This window comes from Protopterus annectens, chromosome 4.part1 (assembly GCF_019279795.1).
Source record: "Protopterus annectens isolate FY-2018-M chromosome 4.part1, PAN1.0, whole genome shotgun sequence".
Taxonomy (NCBI): Eukaryota; Metazoa; Chordata; order Ceratodontiformes; family Protopteridae; genus Protopterus; species Protopterus annectens.
Window position 1 is genome coordinate 722,515,290 of NC_056734.1, and position 11,270 is coordinate 722,526,559.

The following is an 11,270-nucleotide window of genomic DNA, read 5'->3' on the forward strand; positions in this document are numbered from 1 at the left end:
GTCATCTCCCAGGACCCTGGTGCACAGTGAACGCTGATGTCACGGATTGTAACACTCCCCTCCAGGGAGGGGAGCCACCTTCCGATCAGCCTTCTTGGCCTACTCGGAGCTGGAGGGGGAGAAGGATCCACCTTGCCCAGGTGGCCAGCACAGCTGCTGAGTTGAATCCTCTGGGTGGACCCCGTGGACCCCACCCATTTACCTCTGAATGGTTTCACGCCCTCTTGAACTCTCTCTTCAAAGTTCTTTTAAACCTTTCCTTAAAGTACTTGTCCACTATCGGTCTCATGCCAGTGTTTAGCCTTAGATGAAGTTTGCCACCTGCTTTGGGCTGCATTCACAACATAACTCCAGGAAGACCTGATCCCGATGCACTGGGGCTGCCACCGGCCTCACACTGTCCGCAGGCTGAGCCTTGATCACAAGAATGTGGGCTCCCCGGGTGATGCCGGGGAAATGGACTTCTGTACACCACATTTCTCTGTGCCCATCACCCGGGCGGGGATTCGGCACTGGGCTCTTCCCTCTTCACTTGCCATTACTGAGGGAATCTTGGTTAGTTTCTTTTCCTCTGCTTAGTAATATGTTTAAATTGGGTGGGTCACCACATCTGATCTGAGGTCGCATTCCAAGCGCGGTCGAGGGGGGAGTGGGACAGTAGGGGCCTTGGGGCCAGACAGACTACCCATCCTCCCCTGGCCCCCGTGCACCCGTTATCTGCCGCTGGACTCCAGGCTGTGGAAGAGGAAGGGTGATGCGGTCCTGGTGCGTGGGAACCAAATGGACGGGTGTTGGGCTCCATCTCGGGAGGGCAGCCTGGTGGTGGTACCACCGACAGCCTCCGGGGTGGTGGGCCAGACGCTTGCCTGCTCCCTCCCATCCTCGGACGGGCTTCCCAGGTCAGAGTGGCAGGGGACTCCTCTCCTCCATCTGCATCTCTCCCTGGGGGGACAGAGGTCCCACAGCAGGCTCTCTCAACTCCCTGACCACACCCTCGAAGGGTGCCGGACACCCCCAGGGGAGATGGAAGGCACGACGACCCTCAGACAGGCATAGCCCTGGGAGTAACCTGGGGCCGCAAAGTGCATTTGAAGTGTCAATGATTAATGTGTCCTGCAATTTACATTAGCTCTCACAGCTAGCTGCATTCTTCATCGATGCACAAGCTGAGTGATCCACTGCTCAGAGTCATACAGTTCTCATTCGCTGGGGGCACCGCTGCCCATGCTGCATCACTCCTTGAGATGAGCATGCGAGGTTTCATGGGCATCATCACAGGTGCCCAGACCGGGGTTACTTGCCCCAAGCTGCAGGATGGCAGGGAGTCCTGCGGCAGCCAGCGTGCAGCCGCACTGCTGTCCTTCCGGGTCTTTGAACCGAAGCCCTGCGTTGAGCAGGGCATCCTCCACAGATACCCATGACTGAAATTGATGGGAGAGGACTCTGGTGTGCCACTCCTGGGGGTGGCCCTGCACGGCCAGAGGGGAGGCCACTGCCCCTGCCAGGATGGCATCCTCTCCCTCCCCCTACTGCATGGGAAGCCATACACCTCCAGGGCATGGAACTGACCACACCACTGGTCTGGGTGCACCCTTCGCCACCATCCCCTTGGGGCAGCAGAAAAGCACCCACACCTCCCACTGCATGGACAGGACCCTCTCCCTCTCACTGCTGGGAAGTGAGGGGGAGAGGCACCACCCCTCCTCTCCCTCCCCTCTCCCTCCCTCCCTCCGTCCCCCCCAGAGCCGCAAGCTCAGTCCCGCCAGCCTCCACCAGGGCACATGGAGAGATAGGAGTCAGAAAGAGACGTAGAAGATCAGGGCAGCAGACCGAGGAGAGGCCCTGGTGCCTGAGGACATCGCCATCCCAGGACCCTCAGCATTAATGATCCTTCCGCAGGTTCACCTACGGAAATCTTGTTACGACTTTTAATTCCTCTAGATAGTCAAGTTTGGTCGTCTTCTCAGCGCACCACTGCGGCTGTGACTGACCCAGCGAGGTCAATCTGAGAACCTCACTAAACTATCCAATCGGTAGAAGCAATGGGCGGTGTGTACAAAGGGCAGTGACCTAATCAACATGAGCTTAAGACCCGCACTTACTGGGACTTCCTCATTTGTGGGGAGTAATTGCAATCTCCAGTCCCTATCATGAATGGGGTTCAGCGGATTACCTGGATCTGTCGGTCAAGAGTATAGGTTCATAGGTTCATAGGTTTATACTAGGCTATCTGCCCTAAGGCATTTATAAGCCTAGCCCAAATTATTGTGGCTTACACCACCCCTTATATGAAAAAATACTGTGCCCATTAGTTTGTTGTGCCTCTGTCCAGCAGTGACACAGAGATGATTCCTGGGGTAAACCTACGATCTCCCATCCACAGGTCTAGATTTCTCTTGAACAAAGTCAGCGAGGTGCTCTGCCTCACATGGACCGGGATTTTATTCCACAGCATAGGGAGTCTCTGAGTGATAAATCTATCCCTCCAGCACGTCCTATTTATATCCGTGCTAAGGTTTAAGTCGCTTGCTCTAGTGGTTTTGGTGGATTTGGATTTCTTGAGGTGGAGCATGTCCATTAATTCCGGGTTGGACATGGCCTTGTATGTCAGGCACATGTCACCTCTGAGCAGACGGTATGCGACTGAATAGAGCTGGAGTTTCTTCAATCTGGCAGCATATGACAGATTTTGGAGTCCCTTTATCCTTTTGGTGAGGAACTTTTGGGGTCTCTCCAATTGCTGCAGATGTCGGGTGAGATACATCCCGAATGGGGCATTGTACTCAATCATCGGTCTGATAAGTGAAGAGTACAGGGGAACAATGACCTCACTAGATCTGGATGTGAATCCCTTCATGATCAGGTGGGCAATGTAGAAGGTCTTTCTAACCACTTTAGCAATGTGAGTGTCAAAAGAAAGGCTACTGTCAACCTGGGTCCCCAGGTCCCTGATAACCTCTTCTGTGCTTAGTGGATTGCCACCTATATGGTAGCTTGGGGTTACCTTGTTTTTCCCGAAGGGTATGACTATACATTTTTGGCGCTTAACTTCAGGCCATGGCTCTGGCACCAGCTATCTGTTTCCTTGAGTCCCTTCTGAAGGATATCCGTGTCCGATGCACTTTCCACTATGGCCCAGTTTGCAGTCGTCTGCAAACTTTGTCAGCCAAAGTCCTCCCATGTTGGCCTGTACTTCTGAGAAGTAGATGCCAAACAATAGGGGCCAAGGACCGAGCCCTGTGGGACAGCACTTGTGACCGGCTTGGAGTCTGACACAGCGCCAGCAACTCTAACCCTGTGGGTTCTGTCCTTAAGCCAGTTTGCGACCCATCTTGTGACATATGGGTTTACATTTAAGCTGGTAAGTTTTTCTACAATACCCGAGTGGGGTATTGTGTCAAAGCCTTTGCAAGGTCAAGGTAGGCTGTATGGACTGCCTTTCCTCATCAATGGCCTTGGTGACTGTTTCAAGAAGTCAACCAAGTTCAAAAGGCATGATCTTCCCTTGACAAAGCCAAACTGGGTCGGGTCCAATGTCTGCAAGTCCCCTATATCTTTGTTTATGAGCTCCATTATGATCCTCTCCATAGCTTTGCAGACTAGACTTGTTAAGCTTATGGGCGGTAATTACCAGGGTCCGTAGAGGCACCGCCTTTGTGGAGTGGGACCACAGTTGCCGTACGCCACTCCTTGGGCACGTATACTGTGGTAAGGCTGAGATTAAACAGCTGCCTTATGTGCAGGTTTAATTCTTCATTTAGCTCGTAGCACACAGCCGGGGACACCATCCGTCCCATTGATGCTGTGTTTTTAGCTTTAGAGAGAGCAGCTTTCACCTGCATTTGAGATGTCCGGGAGGCTACACTCGGCTGGGATAGTTATCTCTCCTTTAGGGGAGAGGGGTTGAAGTTTGCACTGAACCTGTCTGCCAGTATGTTGGCAATGTCTGTGGGTTCAGTGATTTTTGTATCATTTTGGACTAATTCTGAGCATATCTGGGAGTTTCCACCCAGGTTCCTAACATAGCTGAAAAAGGCCTTATGATTGTCCTTTGAATCCATGGCAATTTTTCTCTCAAAATTGGCCTTAGTTGATTTTATGAGTGCTCGATTTTTTACTAATAATGATCAGGGGTGACTTCCTTTTATGGATTTTGTTCTATCATGTAATAGCTTTCTCCTCTTATTGTAAAGTTTGTTAATGGCTGGGGTCCACCAGACTGGACGTTTGCCCTTTGTGGAAAGAGTCTTGGTTTTATTTGGGATTGCCTGATCCATGCAGTCCTGGAGGTGTTCATAGAAGGCATTTGTAAGGGCTTCAGCAGCTTGGGTTGTGGTTTCCTCTGGCTCAGGGGCCTTGAAGGATACCACACCAGTCTTGAGTAGTGTGAAGTTTGCTTTAGAGAAGTTCTTCACTATGGTCTTTTTGCTTGGGGTGGGGCGGATGTGGATTTCCAGTGAGATTAGTTTATGATCAGATCTCACCAATGAGGGATATACTTCCGTGTGGAGCATTTTGTCCCCATGTTTGTGACAATGAGATCTAGTATATTTTCTCCTCTCGTGGAAACAGTGACTAGCTGTTCCATGGCATTTGAATTTATGAACTCCAGGAACCGTTGGGCTAGAAAGTTAGGGCTTGAGTAATGTTCCCAGTCTATATTCGGGTAGTTGAAGTCACCCAATATGATGGTGTTTGGAGATACATTTATACCCTCCAGTGTCTTCAGGAAGGCTGTGTGGGGTTCCTGAGTTTGAGAGGGTGGCCTGTAGCATGCTACAATTTGTAGAGCAGTTTTGCCTATGGTTAGTTGCACCTGGATGGTTTCCGGAAGCTGCGTTGCCACCAACCTGGAGGTGTGAGTATCCTTTATGAATATGGATACACCCCTCCTTTTGTGGTGTGGTCCGGGTTTTGGGGCCGAACGCATGATATGAGGTAAAACCTAATAGTGCCGGGTGCTCTCAGGAGCCTTGAACCAGGTTTCAGTTACAGCACAGACATCGATGTTCTCCATACTGAGAAGGGCCTCGAGTGCGTGCATTTTGAGATTTAGACTTCTGGCATTGAGCAGCATTACCCTCAGTTTCTTCCCATTTTGTTTTCTAGGGTGGTAGGTTTAGAATTTGAGCCTTGCCTAAAAAGGCACTATGGGGTGGCAAGAGCCTTAGCCAATATCCGGAATCCCAGGGGTGACAGGTGCAAGCCGTCCCTTGCGAAGCAGCGTGGCTTGTCAAGCATGTCATCCCAGGCAGACAGACACTGGATCCCTTTGAATGACACCAGACATTAAGCCAATTGTTAAAGCTGATCATCTTGTCTCTATATTGTGGCATCATTCTTGGTGAAGGAAGGATACTGCTCAGGGTTAGGTCATACCTGCCTGGGCTACATAATCAGAGAGCTCCTCTATGTCTCTTTTCATGTAGTCCAGGGAGGTACGTCTCAGGTCGCTCACACCAGCATGGACAATGACTGTGTCATATTTGTACTTGCCATGGAGTGACCTGAGTGCTTGTGTTATGTGGCGGATTCTAGCCCGATAGGCAGCTTACTGTGACCCTCTCCTTGTTCAGCCTGGTGAGTGGGACGTCAGTGTGTCTGACTATGGAGTCACCTATGACAAGTATGTTTGGTGTTGTATTTGGCCTTAAGGGCTGTGACTGATTTGCACACTGCTTTTGTGGTTTATGTGTTGCTTGTGGGGTGTCTTGAGGTAGCAGTTGTTTGGGTGTCTGCTTTGGAGGCCTCTGCTGTTTAGGTAAATTTTACTCAGAGCCTCCAGTATGTCTTTGTGTGTTTATGTGTTTGATTCAGTGGAGTGGTAGCATTATGTGAGGCTGGTTTTGTGGTGTGTGTAGTTGCCTTCTCCTCCTGTCTGGTCTTGCCAGTCCTGAGTTGAGAGAGCTCAGCCTCCAGTTTGGCTAAATAGCTGCATCTCTCACAAGTATTTGTGTTATGTGGGAGGAGGAGAGGGTTGTCTGTGTACATGAGGCAGTTATAACATTGCCTCAAGATTCCCAGATTCACCAGCTGGACTGGAGAGGAGATTGACAACTGACCTTTGGACATGCTAGAATAATATTGGGAAATCCTTAATTGAAAACAAGGGCCAGTGGGGAGTGAGGGTGTAGTGCTTTTAATTTTTAGTGCTGACTTATATAATTGCTTTAGTGAGCAAGTGCCAGGTAACTTGGGTGCAATGTGTGACAAGTAACTAAATGCAAAAACGACAAACAGTAACTTTCTTTCAAGTGAAACAAGGAAATAAGTACAGTAAGCAATGCAGATATCACTAGTGATCCACAGAAGCGCTGAGAAGTTGCGTATTAGACACATGCTGATCATTCAGTGTAGCACGCATGCAGCTCTAGACATCTAAGGGCATAATAGACCTGTTATTGCTCAATCTTGTGTGGCTGAAAGCCACTTGTCCCTCTAAGAAGTTGGAGACAACCGCACTGGGCCACATAACTAGTTTGCATTGCGGAGTCTCATTCGTTATCGGAAATAACCAGACAAATTACTCCACCAGCTAAGAACAGCCATGCAACACCACCCACAGAATTGAGAAAGAGCTATCAATCTGTCAATCCTTTCCATGTCCGGGCCGGGTGAGGTTTCTCATGTTGAGTCAAATTAAGCCACAAGCTCCACTCCTGGTGGTGCCCTTCCATTAATTCCTTTAAGTTTCAGCTTTGTAAGCATACTCCCCCCCTTGAACCCACAGACTTTGGTTTCTTGTAAGCTCCCTGGCAGGTCATGGGAATAACGCCGCCAGATCGCTAGTCGGCATCGTTTATGGTCAGAACTACGATGGTATCTGATCGTCTTCGAACCTCCGACTTTCATTCTTGATTAATGAAAACATTCTTGGCAAATGCTTTTGCTTTCGTTCGTCTTGCACCGGTCCAAAGATTTCACATCTAGCAGCACAATACGAATGCTCCCAGCTGTCCCTCTTAATCATGGCCCCAGTTCCAAAACCAACAAAATAGAGCCGGAGTCCTATTCCATTATTCCTAGCTGAAGTATTCAGGTGACCAGCCTGCTTTGAACACTCTAATTTTTTTCATAGTAAATGCTTTGGACCCCAGGACACTCAGTTAAGAGCATCAAGGGAGCACCGAGAGGCAGGGGCTGGGACAGGCTGTAGCTCACCTGGCGGCAGACTGCAAGTCCGATCCCAAGATCCAACTATGAGCTTTTTAACTGCAGCAACTTTAATATACACTAATGGAGCTGGAATTACCATGGCTGCTGGCACCAGACTTGCCCTCCAATAGATCCTCATTAAAGGATTTAAAGTGTACTCATTCCAATTACAGAGCCTCGAAAGAGTCCTGTATTGTTATTTTTCATCACTACCTCCCCGAGTTGGGAGTGGGTAATTTGCACACCTGCTGCCTTCCTTGGATGTGGTAGCCATTTTTCAGGCTCCCTCTCTGGAATCGAACCCTGATTCCCCATTATCTGTGGTCTTGATGGTAGGCACAGATAGTACCATTGAAAGTTGATAGGGCAGACATTCGAATGTCGTGTCGCCACCACGAGGGCACGGAATTGGTCCGAGTTTATCTATAGTCACCAAAGTTGCCGGGCCGAGACCTGGATTGGTTTTGGTCTGATAAATGCATGCATCCCAGGAGGTCAGCGTTCATCAGCATGTATTAGCTCTAGAATTACCACAATTATCCAAGTAATGTTGGAGCGATCAAAGGAACCATAACTGATTTAATGAGCCATTTGCAGTTTCACTGTAGCATCAGTGTGCACTGAGACTTGCATGGCTTATTCTTTGAGACAAGCATATGCTACTGGCAGGATCAAACAGATAGGAGCACTTCAGCAGGTGGGCGGAGAGGAAGGGCTAAAGCCCGCACCTCCGCCCACAGGAGGGGTCCCTCTCCCCATGGAGGGGGCACCCTGGGTGCTGGTCATGGACTGGCGACCAAGACCCTGGAAGACCATGGGCTGGTGCAGTGCACGTCAGCGCTCAGAGCCAGAGAGAAGTGGGAGAGAGACCCCCCCCATGCTTCGGCCATGCACGGATGCCGAGGGATGGTGGCCATGTCACAGGACTCCTTCGCCTCGGCCCGGGCTCATTGGTCTCACCTAAACTTCTGCCTTGAGGGGCATGGAATACTCTGCACTCCCACCGATGCCTTGCTCCTGGGGCGGAGAAGCTTGACCCACAAGCTGTGACCCACAGAGCCATGCCGCAGGGGCCCTCCACCAGTGGGAGTTGGTCAGCCCAATCGATTGATGGACGGTGGGTGAAGGAACCTCGATCCCACGCAGAGACCTGGCAAGACTTCAGCCAGGGCTGGGACCTGGACTCTGACAGGACACCCCGTCTTCCCTCTCCTGGGGCTGGGACCTGAACTGGGGCACTTGGACTCACATATTCCATTGGGATGCCCCGTCATCCCTCAATTCCCAAAGGATGCCAAATCGTGCTGGATCACGTGTGTCAGCCGGCTCTTCCGGGGGGCATACCTGCAGGGCGTGACCAGCCCCACTGGATTTCCTGTGGCCCCCTGAGGGCCAGATATGCTCTTATATGGACTTCTGGCTGGGAAGAAGAGGCCCGAGAGATGGAGCCTTGACCCTGCACAGACATCTGGCAGGATATCACCCGGGGCTGGGACCTGGACTCTGACAAGACACTCCATCATCCCTTAACTCCTGGAGGCTGCCAAATCGTGCCGGATTATGCATGCCTGCCGGCCGATTGGGGAAGCAAACGTGCAGGGTGCGACCACCCCCATGGAACTCCCCTCGGCTGCAGAGGGACAGATCGTCTCTCATACGGACTTCTGAGTCCGCCTCCTTTCTGATCCAGATGGGTTCCGGGGACTTTGCGATTTTTCGAGAATGCCTTTGAGAATGGGCCAGGGTCAGATGTCTCTGCCTGGCCAGGAGCTCTCTGAGCCCTGCAGCCCTTTGCACGAAGCTCCCTTAAGGACTTCCATCAGACCCTACCATGGCAGCCCTCCCCTTCGACCCTGCAGAGAGACCTCTTTACCCGGCTGCGGCCCAAGGCTCGCCTCGGGGACCCCGCCACCTCCATGTCCCCTGCAGGTTGCTAAACTGTGCCATGTCCCCATGCCCTCAGAGCCTCTCAGGGGTCCTCCCTCAGATCCCAGCCACCCTCATGGAACTCCCCTGAGCTGTTGAGGGGCAGGTACACTTTCATCGGCACTTCCGAGCCCCCCTCCTATATGGTTCACAGCCATTCTGGGGACTTTACGACATTTTGAGGATGTTGTCGGGTACTGGGTGAAGGTGAATGACTTCCCCCTGCCTGGCAGGAGGTCTCCAGGCCCACACCCATCTGCCAGACACTCCCTTGAGGACGTCCATTGTGGAGGGCTCTGCCTGACCCCACTCACACAGGCAGGAACACTCCAGACCCCACAGCCCTACGGCCAGCCATTCCCTTGTGGACTTCCATCGTGGGGGGCACCGCCTGACCCTGCTCACCCAAACAGGAGCACTCTTGGCCCAGCAGCCTTCCACCAGATGCTCACTTAAGGACTTCCGTCCCACTGGGGGGGCACAATCTGGATGCTCTCACCCAGGCGGGACTGCTCCCTGCCCAGCTATCTTCTGCCTTTCTCCTCTTTCTGGACTTCCACCGGGATGGACTCCCCCTCCGGGCTTCCACTTCTACCTGGGGTGGGAGGGCTCTATTCCCAGGTTACATATCTCCTGGTGGCTGCCAAGCCATGCTGTGTCCCCGTGCCCTCAGAGTCTCTCAGCTGGACCTCCCTCTGATCCCGGCCAGCCCCGCGGAACTCTCCTCAGCTGTAGTGGGGCAGGTACACTCTCATTGGGGCTTTTGCATCCCCCCTGCTTTCCAGTCCAGAGGGATTCTGAGGACTTTGAGATACTTTGGGGATGCCATCGGGTATCAATCGAGGTTGGATGCCTTCCTCCTGCCTGACAGGAGCTCTCTGGGTCTTGCAGACTCCCACAGTCGCTCCCTTGAAGAGTTCCATTGTGGGGGGCTCTGCCTGCCCCCTCTCACCCAGGCTGGAGCACTCTTGGCCCTGCAGCCTTCTGCCAGATGCTCCCATAAGGACTTCTGTCCCACTGGGGGGGCACAATCTGGACCCTCTCACCCAGGCGGGAGTGCTCCCTGCCTGGCCAACCTCTGCCTTTCTCCCCATTTTGGACTTCCACCGGGAGGGTCTCCCACTCCGGGCTTCCACTTCTACCCAGGGGGAGGGCTCTTTTTCTGGGTTACATATCTCCTGGAGGCTGCCAAGCCATGCTGTGTTCCCATGCCCTTGGAGCCTCTCAGGGGGACCTCCCTCCAATCTCGGCCAGTTCCGCGGAACTCCCCTCAGCCACTGAGGGGCAGGCCCACTCCCATCTGGACTTCCACATCCCCCTCCTTTCTGGTCCAGAGCACCACAGTCCCCATCTCCCACATATCCCCTGCAGGCTGCCAAACCGTGCCGTGTCCCCATACCCTCGGAGCCTCTTAGGGGGACCTCCCTCCAGTCCCAGCCAGCCCCGCAGAAAGTACAGTTGTGTACACTTACCATAAATGTAGATGTTCAAGTGTATTCACTGTTGCAGTCATCACATTTGGGTTATCCCTGCCAAGATGGCCCTCAGTCGGCCAGAATTACAGATGCTTAATATTTCTGCATCAGTTGCTGTAGTTCCAGGACTGACGTCAGGTTGACAGTGGTATAAAAACAGGCAGCCAACACCATTACATCAGTTTGTCTTGCCCTAACTGTCAGGAGCTTCCAATGAGGAGCTAGATTATGGTGGAAGAACACCACCAGTAGAAAGTAAATACCAAAAATTCCTTGTAAGGAGAGAGAGAGAGAGAGAGAGAGAGAGAGATACAAGGGGGATGGAAGGAGGGAAACCAGGACTGCAACAGTGCAACAGTGAATACACTCAAACATCTACATTTATGGTAAGTGTACACAACTGTACTATGTTCTTCATGTTTCACTGTTGCAATCATCAGATTTGGGTTGATTCCCAAAGTGGAAGAAAAGGATGGAGGCAGTCAAGAAGACTGAGGGTTGGCTAAGATACCTTGCAAGACTGCAGTGGCAAAGCCTGCCCAGGATTTGGAGAAGATAGGCAGGTGGTAATGCTTGGTGAAGGTATGAACAGATGTCCATGTTGCAGCCTCCAGGATGTCCCTGGTGGTGACCCCTCTGAGGAAAGCTGCTGAGGTGGAGGTTGCTCTGGTAGAATGTGTCCTGACCCCCTTGGGGGAGGTTTTCTGTGCTGTT

The 11,270-nt window shown here is 52.0% G+C and overlaps 1 non-coding gene and 1 pseudogene across 1 annotated transcript; both read right to left on the minus strand.

Moving 5' to 3' along the window:
- The window catches only part of LOC122801466, a 4,201-nt pseudogene extending 3,577 nt beyond the window's left edge, over positions 1 to 624 (minus strand).
- A 412-nt stretch (positions 625 to 1,036) lies between these two features.
- LOC122801477 lies at positions 1,037 to 1,190 on the minus strand. The gene has a single exon (XR_006364746.1). It is a non-coding gene; the product is annotated as a 5.8S ribosomal RNA (ribosomal RNA).
- Positions 1,191 to 11,270: the final 10,080 nt, after the last annotated feature.